This window comes from Camellia sinensis, chromosome 2 (assembly GCF_055761805.1).
Source record: "Camellia sinensis isolate YWXY chromosome 2, ASM5576180v1, whole genome shotgun sequence".
In the NCBI taxonomy this organism is placed as follows: Eukaryota; Viridiplantae; Streptophyta; class Magnoliopsida; order Ericales; family Theaceae; genus Camellia; species Camellia sinensis.
The window spans coordinates 141,245,080-141,267,464 of record NC_138962.1 but is presented as its reverse complement, the minus strand read 5'-3'; the positions used below and the strand labels follow the sequence as shown (position 1 = coordinate 141,267,464).

At 36.2% G+C, this 22,385-nt stretch overlaps 6 pseudogenes; all 6 read left to right on the top strand.

The window, feature by feature from the left end:
- Positions 1–2: 2 nt before the first annotated feature.
- Positions 3–3,534, top strand: LOC145819095 (uncharacterized; annotated as a pseudogene).
- Positions 3,535–5,506: 1,972 nt separating this feature from the next.
- LOC145819094 (uncharacterized) lies at positions 5,507–7,239 on the top strand (annotated as a pseudogene).
- A 172-nt stretch (positions 7,240–7,411) lies between these two features.
- Positions 7,412–10,943, top strand: LOC145819093 (uncharacterized; annotated as a pseudogene).
- A 298-nt stretch (positions 10,944–11,241) lies between these two features.
- Positions 11,242–14,646, top strand: LOC145819092 (uncharacterized; annotated as a pseudogene).
- Positions 14,647–16,906: 2,260 nt separating this feature from the next.
- On the top strand, positions 16,907–18,983 carry LOC145819091 (uncharacterized; annotated as a pseudogene).
- A 1,363-nt stretch (positions 18,984–20,346) lies between these two features.
- LOC145819090 (uncharacterized) lies at positions 20,347–21,946 on the top strand (annotated as a pseudogene).
- The last annotated feature ends 439 nt before the right edge of the window (positions 21,947–22,385 follow it).

The window sequence follows — 22,385 nt, the reverse complement described above, 5'->3', positions numbered from 1 at the left end:
TAATGGATATTCTTTACGAAGAAGATTTCCTCCAGAGACAAAAATCTTATCATGGAAAAACCATTTATGAATGGAAAATAGATAGTCTTTCTGAATGCCGGATATTTGAATTATTGCATCAAATGATTATGTATTCAACAATTTGCAAACAGAATGATAACGATGGCCATGAAATCGCCAGAATTTTGGACAACGATTTTACAAGAATCCTTAAAGGATGGTGGGATAATCTCATCACTGAAACCCAACAGATTGAAATATTAAGTGCATATAAAAGGGTTATAGAACCCATTACAAGAAATGTTCAAACAGAACAAGATGCAGTTTACACTCTTATCAATACCATTTTACATCACTTTGTTGGTGCCTCTACTAATGGTATTGAAGATAGAAGTAGAGAACTTTTACAGAATCTTAGATGCCCTTCTTTATCCCATTTTCGATGGTATAAAGATGTCATCATGATGAGCGTTTTTAGACGGTCAGACGCTAATTGTGATCATTGGAAAGCCAAATTCATCGATGGCCTTCCAACACTCTTTGCTAAAAGAATTAGAATAAAAATTACAGGATAAACATAGCAAAATGTCTATTCCCTATTCAGAATATACCTATGGCCAACTCATAAGATTGGTCATAGAAAAAGGTCTTGCTTTATGTAATGATCTTAAATTACAGAATCATGTGAAAAAACAAAGTCATAATGAATTAGGTGAATTTTGTGAACAATTTGCATGTGACACTAAAATCTAGTATCTATCCAAACATAAAAATAAAAAACATAAATATGGAAAATCTTCAAAGTTTTATTCCAAAAAATCCAGAAAATACAAACCATCTAAACAAATTGTCCAGCAACCACAGCCTCCTAAATCTAAGGGCAAACATAAAACTTCTTACGAAAAGAAAGATAAGTCCACAGTTAAATGTTTTAAATGTGGCCAAACAGGACATTATGCTAATTGTTGCAAAGCTAAAATTCAACAAAAATTAAATGAACTAGCTTTGGACGATGAAATTCAGCTACAAATCCTTCAAATGCTTTCTGAAGATTCCAGCATAAGCTCAAGTTCAGATAATGAACTTGCTGCATTATATTCTTCCAACTCTTACTCAAAATCTGACTCGTCTCCAGAAATTTATTTCTCCAAACATAACATTAATCAAATTTCAGAAGAAGCTAACTATAGGAAAACAATAGTTGAAATGAAAGGACTTGATACTAGTAGCCCTAGTATCAATGTCCTTAGAAAAAGTGAGCAAAATATGTCAAACATTGCTGACCAGATAACTAATCCAGAAATGAAATTAAAATATCTAGAACTCTATTATCAACAACAGAAGAAGGAAGAAATCGGTCTTCCTCCTAAACATTACAGTATGAAAGAAGTTTATAAAAGAATTCAGAATACAACTGAAGAAAAACCAATAACTATCCAGGATCTTAAGATGGAAGGAAATGCTTTAAAAGTAAAATTAAGCATTTACAAAAAAATTCACCAAAAAAAAAAAAAGCATTTACAAACAGCAAATATAACTATCAATGCGGATATTAAAAAAATTAATACTTGGACGTGTTAAAAGGGCACAAAACCTTTTCAACTGATTTATCTCCTAGAATGAAAAATATCAAGGGCCAAAGATAACTCCAATACTTTTTCGTTCTTTCTTATTCTTCTTCTTCTTTTCTATGAGGTCTTTATTTTCTTCTTTCACTATTTGCATTTTGAAATTTTAAAATAATTTTCACTTGCTTTTTTCTGGTTAACTGTATACACTTGTGCGCAGAAGAAACGTGTCCCATGGATCACCAAGTTCCAGTAGGCCAACAAGTATATTTTCAAGGTCCGTTTCCGCATATTATGTTTCCTCCCTGGCCTGTACAATCCCCATCTGGTGCGCTGACAGTCTTCTAACCATATCCTGTGCAAGGAATGCCCTACTATCAGAGTTATCTAGGAAATGGCCCATTTTATCAGCTACCTTTTCCACCAGTGGAGGATTCTCGATTCAATGTTGGTTATGGAGCAGGACAGAAAAAACACACCACGGATAGTAAAGACAACAATGTTGAATCAGAAGCATGGGAGATGGATGCCACCAAAACAAGGTCACATGGTGATTCGGAGTTGGAGAGCGAAGCTTCACAAAGCTGGGGACCACAAAAGAAGGACGGAAGATCAGGTAAAAAGAAATCAGGCATGGTTGTTATTCAGAACATCAATTACATCACTTCAAGAGGGAAGAATTCTTCAGGCAATGAATCCCAATCAGTTTCTGACTCTGAAACTGACAAGGAAGCTGGAGATTTTCAGATCAGTGCTCCGGATAGGATGCACAAGAACTCGTTGTCCTCGAAAAGAAAACGAGGTCATGGATACAACCCTGCTTTGGACTATGAAATGCAGGCTCATGTTGAAGATGCTGCTTCATTGGATAATAGAAATAAGGAAGTTGTAGTAGATATCAAGCAAGGTTCCAGGAAGTCAGACAAGGATCAGAAGTCAAAAGTCGCTCCAGATGCTTTAGATAAGAAGACTGTGGGACCAATAAGAAAAGGGAAAAACTTCAAAAAAGAGTCCTTTGGATGATGCACGAGCTCGTGCTGAAAAACTAAGAGCTTTCAAAGCTGATCTCCAGAAAATGAAGAAAGAGAAGGTACATTGCTTATTACACTTCAACACTCTACAGCACAGTGAGAAGATTAATAGCAAAACTCCTTATGATACTTGCGATATCACATCATGGGTTTGAAAAAGAGAAACAGCCTCCCCATTAACCCTTTGCAAACCCCACAGTGGCAGGAGCCCTATTCACTAGGCTGCCCTTTAGCTTTAGCTTCATGTTCTTATAGTTACAGTGCAATTTTTCTTTTGGCAGCTTAGCATGTTTGGCATTCCAATGGACTTCTTATATCTACAAGTTGTTTTTTTTACCGGAAGAGAAAGATCGCAAGCGACTGGAAGCTTTGAAGATGGAGAGGGAAAAGAGAATTGTAGCAAAAGGCAGTTCGACTGCTCATTTGGCATCCTCACAAAAAACCCCGAAAACAATTGCCAACAAAACTTGCGCTAAGCTCTGTCAAAGGAATAAAGTTCAGTGATTCAGAGCCGGGATCATCATCTCCTCTACAGAGATCTAGGATAAGAATTGCTTCAACTGGATCCAGTGAATCTCATAAAATCTCTAAAAGCAACAAATCAAGTAATGGAAGCCACTTTCCAGGGAATAGGTCGACTAGATCAGTTTCATCATTACCAGAGCCAAGGAAAGAGAACAGTGATGTCACTTCAGATCCAAAGGTTCCCATGAATCCAAAGACTATCTGAGCCTAAAATAGTTAGCAGCCCTTATGTTGCTCCAGTGAAGTCACGACGTGCTGAATTAGAATCAAAGCCAAAGCTTTCAAGTGAACTTGAGAAGAAAGACATATCTGCTATTATAAACCTTGATAAAAGCAAGGCTGCAACACTTCCTGAACTTAAGATCAAAACATCTAAAGCGCCTTTGGATGTAGGCCGGAACTCAGCTTAACCAGCAAAATAAAGATAAAGGTATAACAATACCAGAATCAAACACTAAAAAAGATGAACCTGAAATTGAAAGCAATTTTCAAGATAATCATCCAGTTTCCATCAATAAAATGCATTATGGGAACTCCAGTAAAACAACACGTAGTAGGTATTATTATCCCAAACCTACTCTAATGGATATTCTTTACGAAGAAGATTTCCTCCAGAGACAAAAATCTTATCATGGAAAAACCATTTATGAATGGAATATAGATAGTCTTTCTGAGTGCCGGATATTTGAATTGTTGCATCAAATAATTATGTATTCAACAATTTACAAACAGAATGATAACGATGGCCATGAAATCGCCAGAATTTTGGTCAACGGTTTTACAAGAATCCTTAAAGGATGGTGGGATAATATCATCACTGAAACCCAACAGATTGAAATTTTAAGTGCATATAAAAGGGTTACAGAACCCATTACAAGAAATGTTCAAACAGAACAAGATGCAGCTTACACTCTTATCAACACCATTTTACATCACTTTGTTGGTGCCTCTACTGATGGTATTGAAGATAGAAGTAGAGAACTTTTACAGAATCTTAGATGCCCTTCTTTATCCCATTTTCAATGGTATAAAGATGTCATCATGATGAGGGTTGTTAGACGTTCAGACGCTAATTGTGATCACTGGAAAGCCAAATTTATCGATGGCCTTCCAACACTCTTTGCTGAGAGAATTAGAAAAAAAAATTACGAGATAAACATAGCAAAATGTCTATTCCCTATTCAGAATATACCTATGGCCAACTCATAAGATTGGTCACAGAAAAAGGTCTTGCTTTATGTAATGATCCTAAATTACTGAATCAAGTGAAAAAAGAAAGTCATAACGAATTAGGTGAATTTTGTGAACAATTTGCCTATGACACTAAAATCTAGTATCTATCCAAACATAAAAATAAAAAACATAAATATGGAAAATCTTCAAAGTTTTATTCCAAAAAATCCAGAAAATACAAACCATCTAAACAAATTGTCCAGCAACCACAGCCTCCTAAATCTAAAGGCAAACATAAAACTTCTTACAAAAAGAAAGATAAGTCCGCAGTTAAATGTTTTAAATGTGGCCAAACAGTACATTATGCTAATTGTTACAAAGCTAAAATTCAACAAAAATTAAATGAACTAGCTTTGGACGATGAAATTCAGCTACAAATCCTTCAAAAGCTTTCTGAAGATTCCAGCATAAGCTGAAGTTCAGATAATGAACTTGCTGCATTATATTCTTCCAACTCTGACTCAAAATCAGACTCGTCTCCAGAAATTTGTTTCTCCAAACATAATATTAATCAAATTTCAGAAGAAGCTAGCTATAGGAAAACAATAGTTGAAATGAAAGGACTTGATACTAGTAGCCCTAGTATCAATGTCCTTACAAAAAGTGAGCAAAATATGTCAAACATTGCTTACCAGATAACTAATCCAGAAATGAAATTAAAATATCTAGAACTCTATTATCAACAACAGAAGAAGGAAGAAATCGGTCTTCCTCCTAAACATTACAGTATGAAAGAAGTTTATAAAAGAATTCAGAATACAACTGAAGAAAAACCAATAACTATCCAGGATCTTAAGATGGAAAGAAATGCTTTAAAAGTAAAATTAAGCATTTACAAAAAAATTCACCAAAAAAAAAAAAGCATTTACAAACAGCAAATATAACTATCAATGCTGATATTAAAAAAATTAATACTTGGACGTGTTAAAAGGGCACAAAACCTTTTTAATTGATTTATCTCCTAGAATGAAAAATATCTAGGGCCAAAGATAACTCCAATACTTTTTCGTTCTTTCTTCTTCTTCTTCTTCTTTTCTATGAGGTCTTTATTTTCTTCTTTCACTTTTTGCATTTTGAAATTTTAAAATAATTTTCACTTGCTTTTTTCTGGTTAACTGTATACACTTGTGCGCAGAAGAAACGTGTCCCATGGATCACCAAGTTCCAGTAGGCCAACAAGTATATTTTCAAAATCCGTTTCCGCATCTTATGTTTCCTCCCTGGCCTGTACAATCCCCATCTGGTGCGCTGGCAGTCTTCCAACCATATCCTGTGCAAGGAATGCCCTACTATCAGAGTTATCTAGGAAATGGCCCATTTTATCAGCTACCTTATCCACCAGTGGAGGATTCTCGATTCAATGTTGGTTATGGAGCAGGACAGAAAAAACACACCATGGATAGTAAAGACAACAATCTTGAATCAGAATCATGGGAGATGGATGCCACCAAAACAAGGTCACATGGTGATTCGGAGTTGGAGAGCGAAGCTTCACAAAGCTGGGGACCACAAAAGAAGGCCGGAAGATCAGGTAAAAAGAAATCAGGCATGGTTGTTATTCAGAACATCAATTACATCACTTCAAGAGGGAAGAATTCTTCAGGCAATGAATCCCAATCAGTTTCTGACTCTGAAACTGACAAGGAAGCTGGAGATTTTCAGGTCAGTGCTCCAGATAGGATGCACAAGAACTCGTTGTCCTCGAAAAGAAAACGAGGTCATGGATACAACCCTGCTTTGGACTATGAAATGCAGGCTCATGTTGAAGATGCTGCTTCATTGGATAACAGAAATAAGGAAGTTGTAGTAGATATCAAGCAAGGGTCCAAGAAGTCAGACAAGGATCAGAAGTCAAAAGTCGCTCCAGATGCTTTAGATAAGAAGACTGTGGGACCAATAAGAAAAGGGAAAAACTTCAAAAAAGAGTCCTTTGGATGATGCACGAGCTCGTGCTGAAAAACTAAGAGCTTTCAAAGCTGATCTCCAGAAAATGAAGAAAGAGAAGGTACATTGCTTATTACACTTCAACACTCTACAACACAGTGAGATGATTAATAGCAAAACTCCTTATGATACTTGCGATATCACATCATGGGTTTGAAAAAGAGAAACAGCCTCCCCGTTAACCCTTTGCAAACCCCACAGTGGCAGGAGCCCTATTCACTGGGCTGCCCTTTAGCTTTAGCTTCATGTTCTTATAGTTACAGTGCAATTTTTCTTTTGGCAGCTTAGCATGTTTGGCATTCCAATGGACTTCTTATATCTTCAAGTTGTTTTTTTTTACCGGAAGAGAAAGATCGCAAGCGACTGGAAGCTTTGAAGATGGAGAGGGAAAAGAGAATTGCAGCAAAAGGCAGTTCGACTGCTCAGTTGGCATCCTCACAAAAAACCCCGAAAACAATTGCCAACAAAACTTGCGCTAAGCTCTGTCAAAGGAATAAAGTTCAGTGATTCAGAGCTGGGATCATCATCTCCTCTACAGAGATCTAGGATAAGAATTGCTTCAACTGGATCCAGTGAATCTCATAAAATCTCTAAAAGCAACAAATCAAGTAATGGAAGCCACTTTCCAGGGAATAGGTTGACTAGATCAGTTTCATCTTTACCAGAGCCAAGGAAAGAGAACAGTGATGTCACTCCAGATCCAAAGGTTCCCATGAATCCAAAGACTATCTGAGCCTAAAATAGTTAGCAGCCCTTATGTTGCTCCAGTGAAGTCACGACGTGCTGAATTAGTATCAAAGCCAAAGCTTTCAATTGTATTTGAGAGGAAAGACATATCTGCTATGATAAACCTTGATAAAAGCAAGGTTGCAACACTTCCTGAACTTAAGATCAGAACATCTAAAGCGCCTTTGGATGTAGGCCGGAACTCAGCTTAACCAGCAAAATAAAGATAAAGGTATAACAATACCAGAATCAAACACTAAAAAAGACGAACATGAAATTGAAAGCAATTTTCAAGATAATCATCCAGTTTCCATCAATAAAATGCATTATGGGAACTCCAGTAAAACAACACCCAGTAGGTATTATTATCCCAAACCTACTCTAATGGATATTCTTTACGAAGAAGATTTCCTCCAGACACAAAAATCTTATCATGGAAAAACCATTTATGAATGGAATATAGATTGTCTTTCTGAATGCCAGATATTTGAATTGTTGCATCAAATGATTATGTATTCAACAATTTGCAAACAGAATGATAACGATGGCCATGAAATCGCTAGATTTTTGGTCAACGGTTTTACAAGAATCCTTAAAGGATGGTGGGATAATATCATCACTGAAACCCAACAGATTGAAATTTTAAGTGCATATAAAAGAGTTACAGAACCCATTACAAGAAATGTTCAAACAGAACAAGATGCAGTTTACACTCTTATCAATACCATTTTACATCACTTTGTTGGTGCCTCTACTGATGGTATTGAAGATAGAAGTAGAGAACTTTTACAGAATCTTAGATGCCCTTCTTTATTCCATTTTCGATGGTATAAAGATGTCTTCATGATGAGGGTTGTTAGACGTTCAAACGCGAATTGTGATCATTGGAAAGCCAAATTTATTGATGGCCTTCCAACTCTCTATGCTGAGAGAATTAGGAAAAAAATTACGGGATAAACATAGCAAAATGTCTATTCCCTATTCAGAATATACCTATGGCCAACTCATAAGATTGGTCACAGAAAAAGGTCTTGCTTTATGTAATGATCTTAAATTACAGAATCAAGTGAAAAAACAAAGTCATAATGAATTAGGTGAATTTTGTGAACAATTTGCCTATGACACTAAAATCTAGTATCTATCCAAACATAAAAATAAAAAACATAAATATGGAAAATCTTCAATGTTTTATTCCAAAAAATCCAGAAAATACAAACCATCTAAACAAATTGTCCATCAACCACAGCCTCCTAAATCTAAAGGCAAACATAAAACTTCTTACAAAAAGAAAGATAAGTCCACAGTTAAATGTTTTAAATGTGGCCAAACAGGACATTATGCTAATTGTTGCAAAGCTAAAATTCAACAAAAATTAAATGAACTAGCTTTGGACGATGAAATTCAGCTACAAATCCTTCAAATGCTTTCTGAAGATTCCAGCATAAGCTCAAGTTCAGATAATGAACTTGCTGCATTATATTCTTCCAACTCTGACTCAGAATCTGACTCCTCTCCAGAAATTTGTTTCTGCAAACATAATATTAATCAAATTTCAAAAGAAGCTAACTATAGGAAAACAATAGTTGAAATGAATGGACTTGATATTAGTGGCCCTAGTATCAATGTCCTTAGAAAAAGTGAGCAAAATATGTCAAACATTGCTGACCAGATAACTAATCCAGAAATGAAATTAAAATATCTACAACTCTATTATCAACAACAGAAGAAGGAAGAAATCGGTCTTCCTCCTAAACATTACAGTATGAAAGAAGTTTATAAAAGAATTCAGAATACAACTGAAGAAAAACCAATAACTATCCAGGATCCTAAGATGGAAGGAAATGCTTTAAAAGTAAAATTAAGCATTTACAAAAAAATTCACCAAAAAAAAAAAAAGCATTTACAAACACCAAATATAACTATCAATGCTGATATTAAAAAAATTAATACTTGGACGTGTTAAAAGTGCACAAAACCTTTTTAATTGATTTATCTCCTAGAATGATAAATATCAAGGGCCAAAGATTACTCCAATACTTTTTCGTTCTTTCTTCTACTTCTTCTTCTTTTCTATGAGGTCTTTATTTTCTTCTTTCACTTTTTGCATTTTGAAATTTTAAAATAATTTTCACTTGCTTTTTTCTGGTTAACTGTATACACTTGTACGCAGAAGAAACGTGTCCCATGGATCACCAAGTTCCAGTAGGCTAATAAGTATATTTTCAAGGTCCGTTTTCGTGTCCTATGTTTCCTCCCTGGCCCGTATTATCCCCATCTGGTGCGTTGCCAGTCTTCTAACCATATCCTGTGCAAGGAATGCCCTACTATCAGAGTTATCTAGGAAATGGGCCATTTTATCAGCTACCTTTTCCACCAGTGGAGGATTCTCGATTGAATGTTGGCTATGGAGCAGGACAGAAAAAACACACCATGGATAGTAAAGACAACAATGTTGAATCAGAAGCATGGGAGATAGATGCCACCAAAACAAGGTCACATGGTGATTCGGAGTTGGAGAGCGAAGCTTCACAAAGCTAGGGACCACAAAAGAAGGCCGGAAGATCAGGTAAAAAGAAATCAGGCATGGTTGTTATTCAGAACATCAATTACATCACTTCAAGAGGGAAGAATTCTTCAAGCAATGAATCCCAATCAGTTTCTGACTCTGAAACTGACAAGGAAGCTGGAGATTTTCAGGTCAGTGCTCCAGATAGGATGCACAAGAACTCGTTGTCCTCGAAAAGAAAACGAGGTCATGGATACAACCCTGCTTTGGACTATGAAATGCAGGCTCATGTTGAAGATGCTGCTTCATTGGATAACAGAAATAAGGAAGTTGTAGTAGATATCAAGCAAGGGTCCAAGAAGTCAGACAAGGATCAGAAGTCAAAAGTCGCTCCAGATGCTTTAGATAAGAAGACTGTGGGACCAATAAGAAAAGGGAAAAACTTCAAAAAAGAGTCCTTTGGATGATGCACGAGCTCGTGCTGAAAAACTAAGAGCTTTCAAAGCTGATCTCCAGAAAATGAAGAAAGAGAAGGTACATTGCTTATTACACTTCAACACTCTACAACACGGTGAGAAGGTTAATAGAAAAACTCCTTATGATACTTGCGATATCACATCATGGGTTTGAAAAAGAGAAACAGCCTCCCCGTTAACCCTTTGCAAACCCCACAGTGGCAGGAGCCCTATTCACTGGGCTGCCCTTTAGCTTTAGCTTCATGTTCTTATAGTTACAGTGCAATTTTTCTTTTGGCAGCTTAGCATGTTTGGCATTCCAATGGACTTCTTATATCTTCAAGTTGTTTTTTTTACCGGAAGAGAAAGATCGCAAGCGACTGGAAGCTTTGAAGATGGAGAGGGAAAAGAGAATTGCAGCAAAAGGCAGTTCGACTGCTCAGTTGGCATCCTCACAAAAAACCCCGAAAACAATTGCCAACAAAACTTGCGCTAAGCTCTGTCAAAGGAATAAAGTTCAGTGGTTCAGAGCTGGGATCATCATCTCCTCTACAGAGATCTAGGATAAGAATTGCTTCAACTGGATCCAGTGAATCTCATAAAATCTCTAAAAGCAACAAATCAAGTAATGGAAGCCACTTTCCAGGGAATAGGTTGACTAGATCAGTTTCATCTTTACCAGAGCCAAGGAAAGAGAACAGTGATGTCACTCCAGATCCAAAGGTTCCCATGAATCCAAAGACTATCTGAGCATAAAATAGTTAGCAGCCCTTATGTTGCTCCAGTGAAGTCACGACGTGCTGAATTAGTATCAAAACCAAAGCTTTCAATTGTATTTGAGAGGAAAGACATATCTGCTATTATAAACCTTGATAAAAGCAAGGTTGCAACACTTCCTGAACTTAAGATCAGAACATCTAAAGCGCCTTTGGATGTAGGCCGGAACTCAGCTTAACCAGCAAAATAAAGATAAAGGTATAACAATACCAGAATCAAACACTAAAAAAGATGAACCTGAAATTGAAAGCAATTTTCAAGATAATCATCCAGTTTCCATCAATAAAATGCATTATGGGAACTCCAGTAAAACAACACCCAGTAGGTATTATTATCCCAAACCTACTCTAATGGATATTCTTTACGAAGAAGATTTCCTCCAGAGACAAAAATCTTATCATGGAAAAACCATTTATGAATAGAATATAGATAGTCTTTCTGAATGCCAAATATTTGAATTGTTGCATCAAATGATTATGTATTCAACAATTTGCAAAAAGAATGATAACGATGGCCATGAAATTGCCAGATTTTTGGTCAACTGTTTTACAAGAATCCTTAAAGGATGGTGGGATAATATCATCACTAAAACCCAACAGATTGAAATTTTAAGTGCCTATAAAAGGGTTACAGAACCCATTACAAGAAATGTTCAAACAGAACAAGATGCAGTTTATACTCTTATCAATACCATTTTACATCACTTTGTTGGCGCCTCTACTGATGGCATTGAAGATAGAAGTAGAGAACTTTTACCGAATCTTAGATGCCCTTCTTTATCCCGTTTTCGATGGTATAAAGATGTCTTCATGATGAGGGTTGTTAGATGTTCAGACGCTAATTGTGATCATTGGAAAGCCAAATTTATCGATGGCCTTCCAACTCTCTTTGCTGAGAGAATTAGAAAAAAAATTATGGGATAAACATAGCAAAATGTCTATTCCCTATTCGGAATATACCTATGGCCAACTCATAAGATTGGTCACAGAAAAAGGTCTTGCTTTATGTAATGATCTTAAATTACAGAATCAAGTGAAAAAACAAAGTCATAATGAATTAGGTGAATTTTGTGAACAATTTGCCTATCACACTAAAATCTAGTATCTATCTAAACATAAAAATAAAAAACATAAATATGGAAAATCTTCAAAGTTTTATTCCAAAAAATCCAGAAAATACAAACCATCTAAACAAATTGTCCAGCAACCACAGCCTCCTAAATCTAAAGGCAAACATAAAACTTCTTACAAAAAGAAAGATAAGTCCGCAGTTAAATGTTTTAAATGTGGCCAAACAGGACATTATGCTAATTGTTGCAAAGCTAAAATTCAACAAAAATTAAATGAACTAGCTTTGGACGATGAAATTCAGCTACAAATCCTTCAAATGCTTTCTGAAGATTCCAGCATAAGCTCAAGTTCAGATAATGAACTTGCTGCATTATATTCTTCCAACTCTGACTCAGAATCTGACTCCTCTCCAGAAATTTGTTTCTGCAAACATAATATTAATCAAATTTCAGAAGAAGCTAACTATAGGAAAACAACAGTCGAAATGAAAGGACTTGATACTAGTAGCCCTAGTATCAATGTCCTTACAAAAAGTGAGCAAAATATGTCAAACATTGCTGACCAGATAACTAATCCAGAAATGAAATTAAAATATCTAGAACTCTATTATCAACAACAGAAGAAAGAAGAAATCGGTCTTCCTCCTAAACATTACAGTATGAAAGAAGTTAATAAAAGAATTCAGAATACAACTGAAGAAAAACCAATAACTGTCCAAGATCTTAAGATGGAAGGAAATGCTTTAAAAGTAAAATTAAGCATTTACAAAAAATTTCACCAAAAAAAAAAAAAAGCATTTACAAACAGCAAATATAACTATCAATGCTGATATTAAAAAAATTAATACTTGGACGTGTTAAAAGGGCACAAAACCTTTTTAATTGATTTATCTCCTAGAATGACAAATATCAAGGGCCAAAGATAACTCCAATACTTTTTCGTTCTTTCTTCTTCTTCTTTTTCTTTTCTATGAGGTCTTTATTTTCTTCTTTCACTTTTTGCATTTTGAAATTTTAAAATAATTTTCACTTGCTTTTTTCTGGTTAACTGTATACACTTGTGCGCAGAAGAAACGTGTCCCATGGATCACCAAGTTCCAGTAGGCCAACAAGTATATTTTCAAGGTCCGTTTCCGCGTCCTATGTTTCCTCCTTGGCCTGTACAATCCCTATCTGGTGCGCTGACAGTCTTCTAACCATATCCTGTGCAAGGAATGCCCTACTATCAGAGTTATCTAGGAAATGGCCCATTTTATAAGCCACCTTATCCACCAGTGGAGGATTCTCGATTCAATGTTGGTTATGGAGCAGGACAGAAAAAACACACCATGGATAGTAAAGACAACAATGTTGAATCAGAAGCATGGGAGATGGATGCCACCAAAACAAGGTCACATGGTGATTCGGAGTTGGAGAACAAAGCTTCACAAAGTGGGGGACCACAAAAGATGGCTGGAAGATCAGTAAAAAGAAATCAGGCATGGTTGTTATTCAGAACATCAATTACATCACTTCAAGAGGGAAGAATTCTTCAGGCAATGAATCCCAATCAGTTTCTGACTCTGAAACTGACAAGGAAGCTGGAGATTTTCAGGTCAGTGCTCCAGATAGGATGCACAAGAACTCGTTGTCCTCAAAAAGAAAACGAGGTCATGGATACAACCCGGCTTTGGACTATGAAATGCAGGCTCATGTTGAAGATGCTGCTTCATTGGATAACAGAAATAAGGAAGTTGTAGTAGATATCAAGCAAGGGTCCAAGAAGTCAGACAAGGATCAGAAGTCAAAAGTCGCTCCAGATGCTTTAGATAAGAAGACTGTGGCACCAATAAGAAAAGGGAAAAACTTCAAAAAAGAGTCCTTTGGATGATGCACGAGCTCGTGCTGAAAAACTAAGAGCTTTCAAAGCCGCTCTCCAGTAAATGAAGAAAGAGAAGGTACATTGCTTATTACACTTCAACACTCTACAACACAGTGAGAAGATTAATAGCAAAACTCCTTACGATACTTGCGATATCACATCATGGGTTTGAAAAAGAGAAACAGCCTCCCCATTAACCCTTTGCAAACCCCACAGTGGCAGGAGCCCCATTCACTGGGCTGCCCTTTAGCTTTAGCTTCATGTTCTTATAGTTACAGTGCAATTTTTCTTTTAGCAGCTTAGCATGTTTGGCATTCGAATGGACTTCTTATATCTTCAAGTTGTTTTTTTTACCGGAAGAGAAAGATCGCAAGCGACTGGAAGCTTTGAAGATGGAGAGGGAAAAGAGAATTGCAGCAAAAGGCAGTTCGACTGCTCAGTTGGCATCCTCACAAAAAACCCCGAAAACAATTGCCAACAAAACTTGCGCTAAGCTCTGTCAAAGGAATAAAGTTCATAATTCAAAGCTGGGATCATCATCTCCTCTACAGAGATCTAAGATAAGAATTGCTTCAACTGGATCCAGTGAATCTCATAAAGCCTCTAAAAGCAACAAATCAAGTAATGGAAGCCACTTTCCAGGGAATAGGTTGACTAGATCAGTTTCATCATTACCAGAGCCAAGGAAAGAGAACAGTGATGTCACTCCAGATCCAAAGGTTCCCATGAATCCAAAGACTATCTGAGCCTAAAATAGTTAGCAGCCCTTATGTTGCTCCAGTGAAGTCACGACGTGCTGAATTGGTATCAAAGCCAAAGCTTTCAAATGAACTTTAGAGGAAAGACATATCTGCTATTATAAACCTTGATAAAAGCAAGGCTGCAACACTTCCTGAACTTAAGATCAGAACATCTAAAGCGCCTTTGGATGTAGGCCGGAACTCAGCTTAACCAGCAAAATAACGATAAAGGTATAACAATACCAGAATCAAACACTAAAAAAGATGAACATGAAATTGAAAGCAATTTTCAAGATAATCATCCAGTTTCCATCAATAAAATGCATTATGGGAACTCCAGTAAAACAACACCCAGTAGGTATTATTATCCCAAACCTACTCTAATGGATATTCTTTACGAAGAAGATTTCCTCCAGACACAAAAATCTTATCATGGAAAAACCATTTATGAATGGAATATAGATTGTCTTTCTGAATGCCAGATATTTGAATTGTTGCATCAAATGATTATGTATTCAACAATTTGCAAACAGAATGATAACGATGGCCATGAAATCGCTAGATTTTTGGTCAACGGTTTTACAAGAATCCTTAAAGGATGGTGGGATAATATCATCACTGAAACCCAACAGATTGAAATTTTAAGTGCATATAAAAGAGTTACAGAACCCATTACAAGAAATGTTCAAACAGAACAAGATGCAGTTTACACTCTTATCAATACCATTTTACATCACTTTGTTGGTGCCTCTACTGATGGTATTGAAGATAGAAGTAGAGAACTTTTATTGATGGCCTTCCAACTCTCTATGCTGAGAGAATTAGGAAAAAAATTATGGGATAAACATAGCAAAATGTCTATTCCCTATTCAGAATATACCTATGGCCAACTCATAAGATTGGTCACAGAAAAAGGTCTTGCTTTATGTAATGATCTTAAATTACAGAATCAAGTGAAAAAACAAAGTCATAATGAATTAGGTGAATTTTGTGAACAATTTGCCTACGACACTAAAATCTAGTATCTATCCAAACATAAAAATAAAAAACATAAATATGGAAAATCTTCAAAGTTTTATTCCAAAAAATCCAGAAAATACAAACCATCTAAACAAATTGTCCATCAACCACAGCCTCCTAAATCTAAAGGCAAACATAAAACTTCTTACAAAAAGAAAGATAAGTCCACAGTTAAATGTTTTAAATGTGGCCAAACAGGACATTATGCTAATTGTTGCAAAGCTAAAATTCAACAAAAATTAAATGAACTAGCTTTGGACGATGAAATTCAGCTACAAATCCTTCAAATGCTTTCTGAAGATTCCAGCATAAGCTCAAGTTCAGATAATGAACTTGCTGCATTATATTCTTCCAACTCTGACTCAGACTCTGACTCCTCTCCAGAAATTTGTTTCTGCAAACATAATATTAATCAAATTTCAAAAGAAGCTAACTATAGGAAAACAATAGTTGAAATGAATGGACTTGATATTAGTAGCCCTAGTATCAATGTCCTTAGAAAAAGTGAGCAAAATATGTCAAACATTGCTGACCAGATAACTAATCCAGAAATGAAATTAAAATATCTACAACTCTATTATCAACAACAGAAGAAGGAAGAAATCGGTCTTCCTCCTAAACATTACAGTATGAAAGAAGTTTGTAAAAGAATTCAGAATACAACTGAAGAAAAACCAATAACTATCCAGGATCCTAAGATGGAAGGAAATGCTTTAAAAGTAAAATTAAGCATTTACAAAAAAATTCACCAAAAAAAAAAAAAAGCATTTACAAACACCAAATATAACTATCAATGCTGATATTAAAAAAATTAATACTTGGACGTGTTAAAAGGGCACAAAACCTTTTTAATTGATTTATCTCCTAGAATGATAAATATCAAGGGCCAAAGATTACTCCAATACTTTTTCGTTCTTTCTTCTTCTTCTTCTTCTTTTCTATGAGGTCTTTATTTTCTTCTTTCACTTTTTGCATTTTGAAATTTTAAAATAATTTTCACTTGCTTTTTTCTGGTTAACTGTATACACTTGTACGTAGAAGAAACGTGTCCCATGGATCACCAAGTTCCAGTAGGCCAATAAGTATATTTTCAAGGTCCGTTTTCGTGTCCTATGTTTCCTCCCTGGCCCGTATTATCCCCATCTGGTGCGTTGCCAGTCTTCTAACCATATCCTGTGCAAGGAATGCCCTACTATCAGAGTTATCTAGGAAATGGGCCATTTTATCAGCCACCTTATCCACCAGTGGAGGATTCTCGATTGAATGTTGGCTATGGAGCAGGACAGAAAAAACACACCACGGATAGTAAAGACAACAATGTTGAATCAGAAGCATGGGAGATGGATGCCACCAAAACAAGGTCACATGGTGATTCGGAGTTGGAGAGCGAAGCTTCACAAAGCTGAGGACCACAAAAGAAGGCCGGAAGATCAGGTAAAAAGAAATCAGGCATGGTTGTTATTCAGAACATCAATTACATCACTTCAAGAGGGAAGAATTCTTCAGGCAATGAATCCCAATCAGTTTCTGACTCTGAAACTGACAAGGAAGCTGGAGATTTTCAGGTCAGTGCTCCAGATAGGATGCACAAGAACTCGTTGTCCTCAAAAAGAAAACGAGGTCATGGATATAACCCTACTTTGGACTATGAAATGCAGGCTCACGTTGAAGATGCTGCTTCATTGGATAACAGAAATAAGGAAGTTGTAGTAGATATCAAGCAAGGGTCCAAGAAGTCAGACAAGGATCAAAAGTCAAAAGTCGCTCCAGATGCTTTAGATAAGAAGACTGTGGGACCAATAAGAAAAGGGAAAAACTTCAAAAAAGAGTCCTTTGGATGATGCACGAGCTCGTGCTGAAAAACTAAGAGCTTTCAAAGCTGATCTCCAGAAAATGAAGAAAGAGAAGGTACATTGCTTATTATACTTCAACACTCTACAACACAGTGAGAAGATTAATAGCAAAACTCCTTACGATACTTGCGATATCACATCATGGGTTTGAAAAAGAGAAACAGCCTCCCCATTAACCCTTTGCAAACCCCACAGTGGCAGGAGCCCCATTCACTGGGCTGCCCTTTAGCTTTAGCTTCATGTTCTTATAGTTACAGTGCAATTTTTCTTTTGGCGGCTTAGCATGTTTGGCATTCCAATGGACTTCTTATATCTTCAAGTTGTTTTTTTTACCGGAAGAGAAAGATCGCAAGCGACTGGAAGCTTTGAAGATGGAGAGGGAATAGAGAATTGCAGTAAAAGGCAGTTCGACTGCTCAGTTGGCATCCTCACAGAAAACCCCGAAAACAATTGCCAACGAAACTTGCGCTAAGCTCTGTCAAAGGAATAAAGTTCGGTGATTCGGAGCCGGGATCATCATCTCCTCTACAGAGATCTAAGATAAGAATTGCTTCAACTGGATCCAGTGAATCTCATAAAGCCTCTAAAAGCAACAAATCAAGTAATGGAAGCCACTTTCCAGGGAATAGGTTGACTAGATCAGTTTCATCATTACCAGAGCCAAGGAAAGAGAACAGTGATGTCACTCCAGATCCAAAGGTTCCCATGAATCCAAAGACTATCTGAGCCTAAAATAGTTAGCAGCCCTTATGTTGTTCCAGTGAAGTCACGACGTGTTGAATTAGTATCAAAGCCAAAGCTTTCAAATGAACCTGAGAGGAAAGACATATCTGCTATTATAAACCTTGATAAAAGCAAGGCTGCAACACTTCCTGAACTTAAGATCAGAACATCTAAAGCGCCTTTGGATGTAGGCCGGAACTCAGCTTAACCAGCAATATAAAGATAAAGGTATAACAATACCAGAATCAAACACTAAAAAAGATGAACCTGAAATTGAAACAATTTTCAAGATAATCATCCAGTTTCCATCAATAAAATGCATTATGGGAACTCCAGTAAAACAACACCCAGTAGGTATTATTATCCCAAACCTACTCTAATGGATATTCTTTACGAAGAAGATTTCCTCCAGACACAAAAATCTTATCATGGAAAAACCATTTATGAATGGAATATAGATAGTCTTTCTGAATGCTAGATATTTGAATTGTTGCATCAAATGATTATGTATTCAACAATTTGCAAACAGAATGATAACGATGGCCATGAAATTGCCAGAATTTTGGGCAACGGTTTTACAAGAATCCTTAATGGATGGTGGGATAATATCATCACTGAAACCCAACAGATTGAAATTTTAAGTGCATATAAAAGGGTTACAGAACCCATTACAAGAAATGTTCAAACAGAACAAGATGCAGTTTACACTCTTATCAATACCATTTTACATCACTTTGTTGGTGCCTCTACTGATGGTATTGAAGATAGAAGTAGAGAACTGTTACAGAATCTTAGATACCCTTCTTTATTCCATTTTCGATGCTATAAAGATGTCTTCATGATGAGGGTTGTTAGACGTTCAGACGCTAATTGGGATCATTGGAAAGCCAAATTTATCGATGGCCTTCCAACTCTCTTTGCTGAGAGAATTAGAAAAAAAATTACGGGATAAACATAGCAAAATGTCTATTCCCTATTCAGAATATACCTATGGCCAACTCATAAGATTGGTCATAGAAAAAGGTCTTGCTTTATGTAATGATCTTAAATTACAGAATCAAGTGAAAAAACAAAGTCATAATGAATTAGGTGAATGTTGTGGACAATTTGCCTATGACACTAAAATCTAGTATCTATCCAAACATAAAATTAAAAAACATAAATATGGAAAATCTTCAAAGTTTTGTTCCAAAAAATCCGGAAAATACAAACCATCTAAACAAATTGTCCAGCAACCACAGCCTCCTAAATCTAAAGGCAAACATAAAACTTCTTACAAAAAGAAAGATAAGTCCACAGTTAAATGTTTTAAATGTGGCCAAACAGGACATTATGCTGATTGTTGCAAAGCTAAAATTCAACAAAAATTAAATGAACTAGCTTTGGACGATGAAATTCAGCTACAAATCCTTCAAATGCTTTCTGAAGATTCTAGCATAAGCTGAAGTTCAGATTATGAACTTGCTACATTATATTCTTCCAACTCTGACTCAGAATCTGACTCCTCTCGAGAAATTTGTTTCTGCAAACATAATATTAATCAAATTTCAGAAGAAGCTAACTATAGGAAAACAATAGTTGAAATGAATGGACTTGATTTTAGTAGCCCTAGTATCAATATCCTTACAAAAAGTGAGCAAAATATGTCAAACATTGCTGACCAGATAACTAATCCAGAAATGAAATTAAAATATCTAGAACTCTATTATCAACAACAGAAGAAGGAAGAAATCGGTCTTCCTCCTAAACATTACAGTATGAAAGAAGTTTATAAAAGAATTCAGAATACAACTGAAGAAAAACCAATAACTATCCAGGATCTTAAGATGGAAGGAAATGCTTTAAAAGTAAAATTAAGCATTTACAAAAAAATTCACCAAAAAAAAAAAAAAGCATTTACAAACACCAAATATAACTATCAATGCTGATATTAAAAAAATTAATACTTGGACGTGTTAAAAGGGCACAAAACCTTTTTAATTGATTTATCTCCTAGAATGATAAATATCAAGGGCTAAAGATAACTCCAATACTTTTTCGTTCTTTCTTCTTCTTCTTCTTCTTCTTTTCTATGAGGTCTTTATTTTCTTCTTTCACTTTTTGCATTTTGAAATTTTAAAATAATTTTCACTTGTTTTTTTCTAGTTAACTGTATACACTTGTGCGCAGAAGAAACGTGTCCCATGGATCACCAAGTTCCAGTAGGCCAACAAGTATATTTTCAAGGTCCGTTTTCGTGTCCTATGTTTCCTCCCTGGCCTGTACAATCCCCATCTGGTGCGCTACCAGTCTTCTAACCATATCCTGTGCAAGGAATGCCCTACTATCAGAGTTATCTAGGAAATGGCCCATTTTATCTACCACCTTATCCACCAGTGGAGGATTCTCGATTCAATGTTGGTTATGGAGCAGGACAGAAAAAACACACCATGGATAGTAAAGACAACAATGTTGAATCAGAAGCATGGGAGATGGATGCCACCAAAACAAGGTCACATGGTGATTCGGAGTTGGAGAGCGAAGTTTCACAAAGCTGGGGACCACAAAAGAAGGCCGGAAGATCAGGTAAAAAGAAATCAGGCATGGTTGTTATTCAGAACATCAATTACATCACTTCAAGAGGGACGAATTCTTCAGGCAATGAATCCCAATCAGTTTCTGACTCTGAAACTGACAAGGAAGCTGGAGATTTTCAGGTCAGTGCTCTAGATAGGATGCACAAGAACTCGTTGTCCTCAAAAAGAAAACGAGGTCATGGATACAACCCTACTTTGGACTATGAAATGGAGGCTCATGTTGAAGATGCTGCTTCATTGGATAACAGAAATAAGGAAGTTGTAGTAGATATCAAGCATGGGTCCAAGAAGTCAGACAAGGATCAGAAGTCAAAAGCCGCTCCAGATGCTTTAGATAAGAAGACTGTGGGACCAATAAGAAAAGGGAAAAACTTCAAAAAAGAGTCCTTTGGATGATGCACGAGCTCGTGCTGAAAAACTAAGAGTTTTCAAAGCTGATCTCCAGAAAATGAAGAAAGAGAAGGTACATTGCTTATTATACTTCAACACTCTACAACACAGTGAGAAGATTAATAGCAAAACTCCTTATGATACTTGCGATATCACATCATGGGTTTGAAAAAGAGAAACAGCCTCCCCATTAACCCTTTGCAAACCCCAAAGTGGCAGGAGCCCCATTCACTGGGCTGCCCTTTAGCTTTAGCTTCATGTTCTTATAGTTACAGTGCAATTTTTCTTTTGGCAGCTTAGCATGTTTGGCATTCCAATGGACTTCTTATATCTTCAAATTGTTTTTTTTACCAGAAGAGAAAGATCGCAAGCGACTAGAAGCTTTGAAGATGGAGAGGGAAAAGAGAATTCCAGTAAAAGGCAGTTCGACTGCTCAGTTGGCATCCTCACAGAAAACCCCGAAAACAATTGCCAACAAAACTTGCACTAAGCTCTGTCAAAGGAATAAAGTTCAGTGATTCAGAGCCGGGATCATCATCTCCTCTACAGAGATCTAAGATAAGAATTGCTTCAACTGGATCCAATGAATCTCATAAAGCCTCTAAAAGCAACAAATCAAGTAATGGAAGCCACTTTCCAGGGAATAAGTCGACTAGATCAGTTTCATCATTACCAGAGCCAAGGAAAGAGAACAGTGATGTCACTCCAGATCCAAAGGTTCCCATGAATCTAAAGACTATCTGAGCGTAAAATAGTTAGCAGCCCTTATGTTGCTCCAGTGAAGTCACGACCTGCTGAATTAGAATCAAAGCCAAAGCTTTCAAATGAACTTGAGAGGAAAGACATATCTGCTATTATAAACCTTGATAAAAGCAAGGCTGCAACACTTCCTGAACTTAAGATCAGAACATCTAAAGCGCCTTTGGATATAGGCCGGAACTCAGCTTAACCAGCAAAATAAAGATAAAGGTATAACAATACCAGAATCCAACACTAAAAAAGATGAACCTGAATGTCTTCTCCTTATGAACAAGGTAACTTTCCAAAAATGGTATATCAGGATTACTTTTATTATAAAGCCTGATTTTATAATAAAAGATGTTGTTACTCTTGTAGACAGCGGTGCTGACATGAATTGTATTCAGGAAGGATTAATTCCTACTAAATATTTCCAGAAAACTACCCAATCACTCACCAGTGCGAGTGATAATTCTTTGTGCATTAGGTACAAACTTCCAGAAGTTTTAATATGTAACCAAGGGTTATGTCTTCCAACTTCATTTGCTTTGATTAAAAATATGTCTCAAGCAATTATCTTTGGAACACCATTCCTGTGTTTATTAATGCCAATTACCAAAATTGATTCTATTGGCATTCATACAACTTTA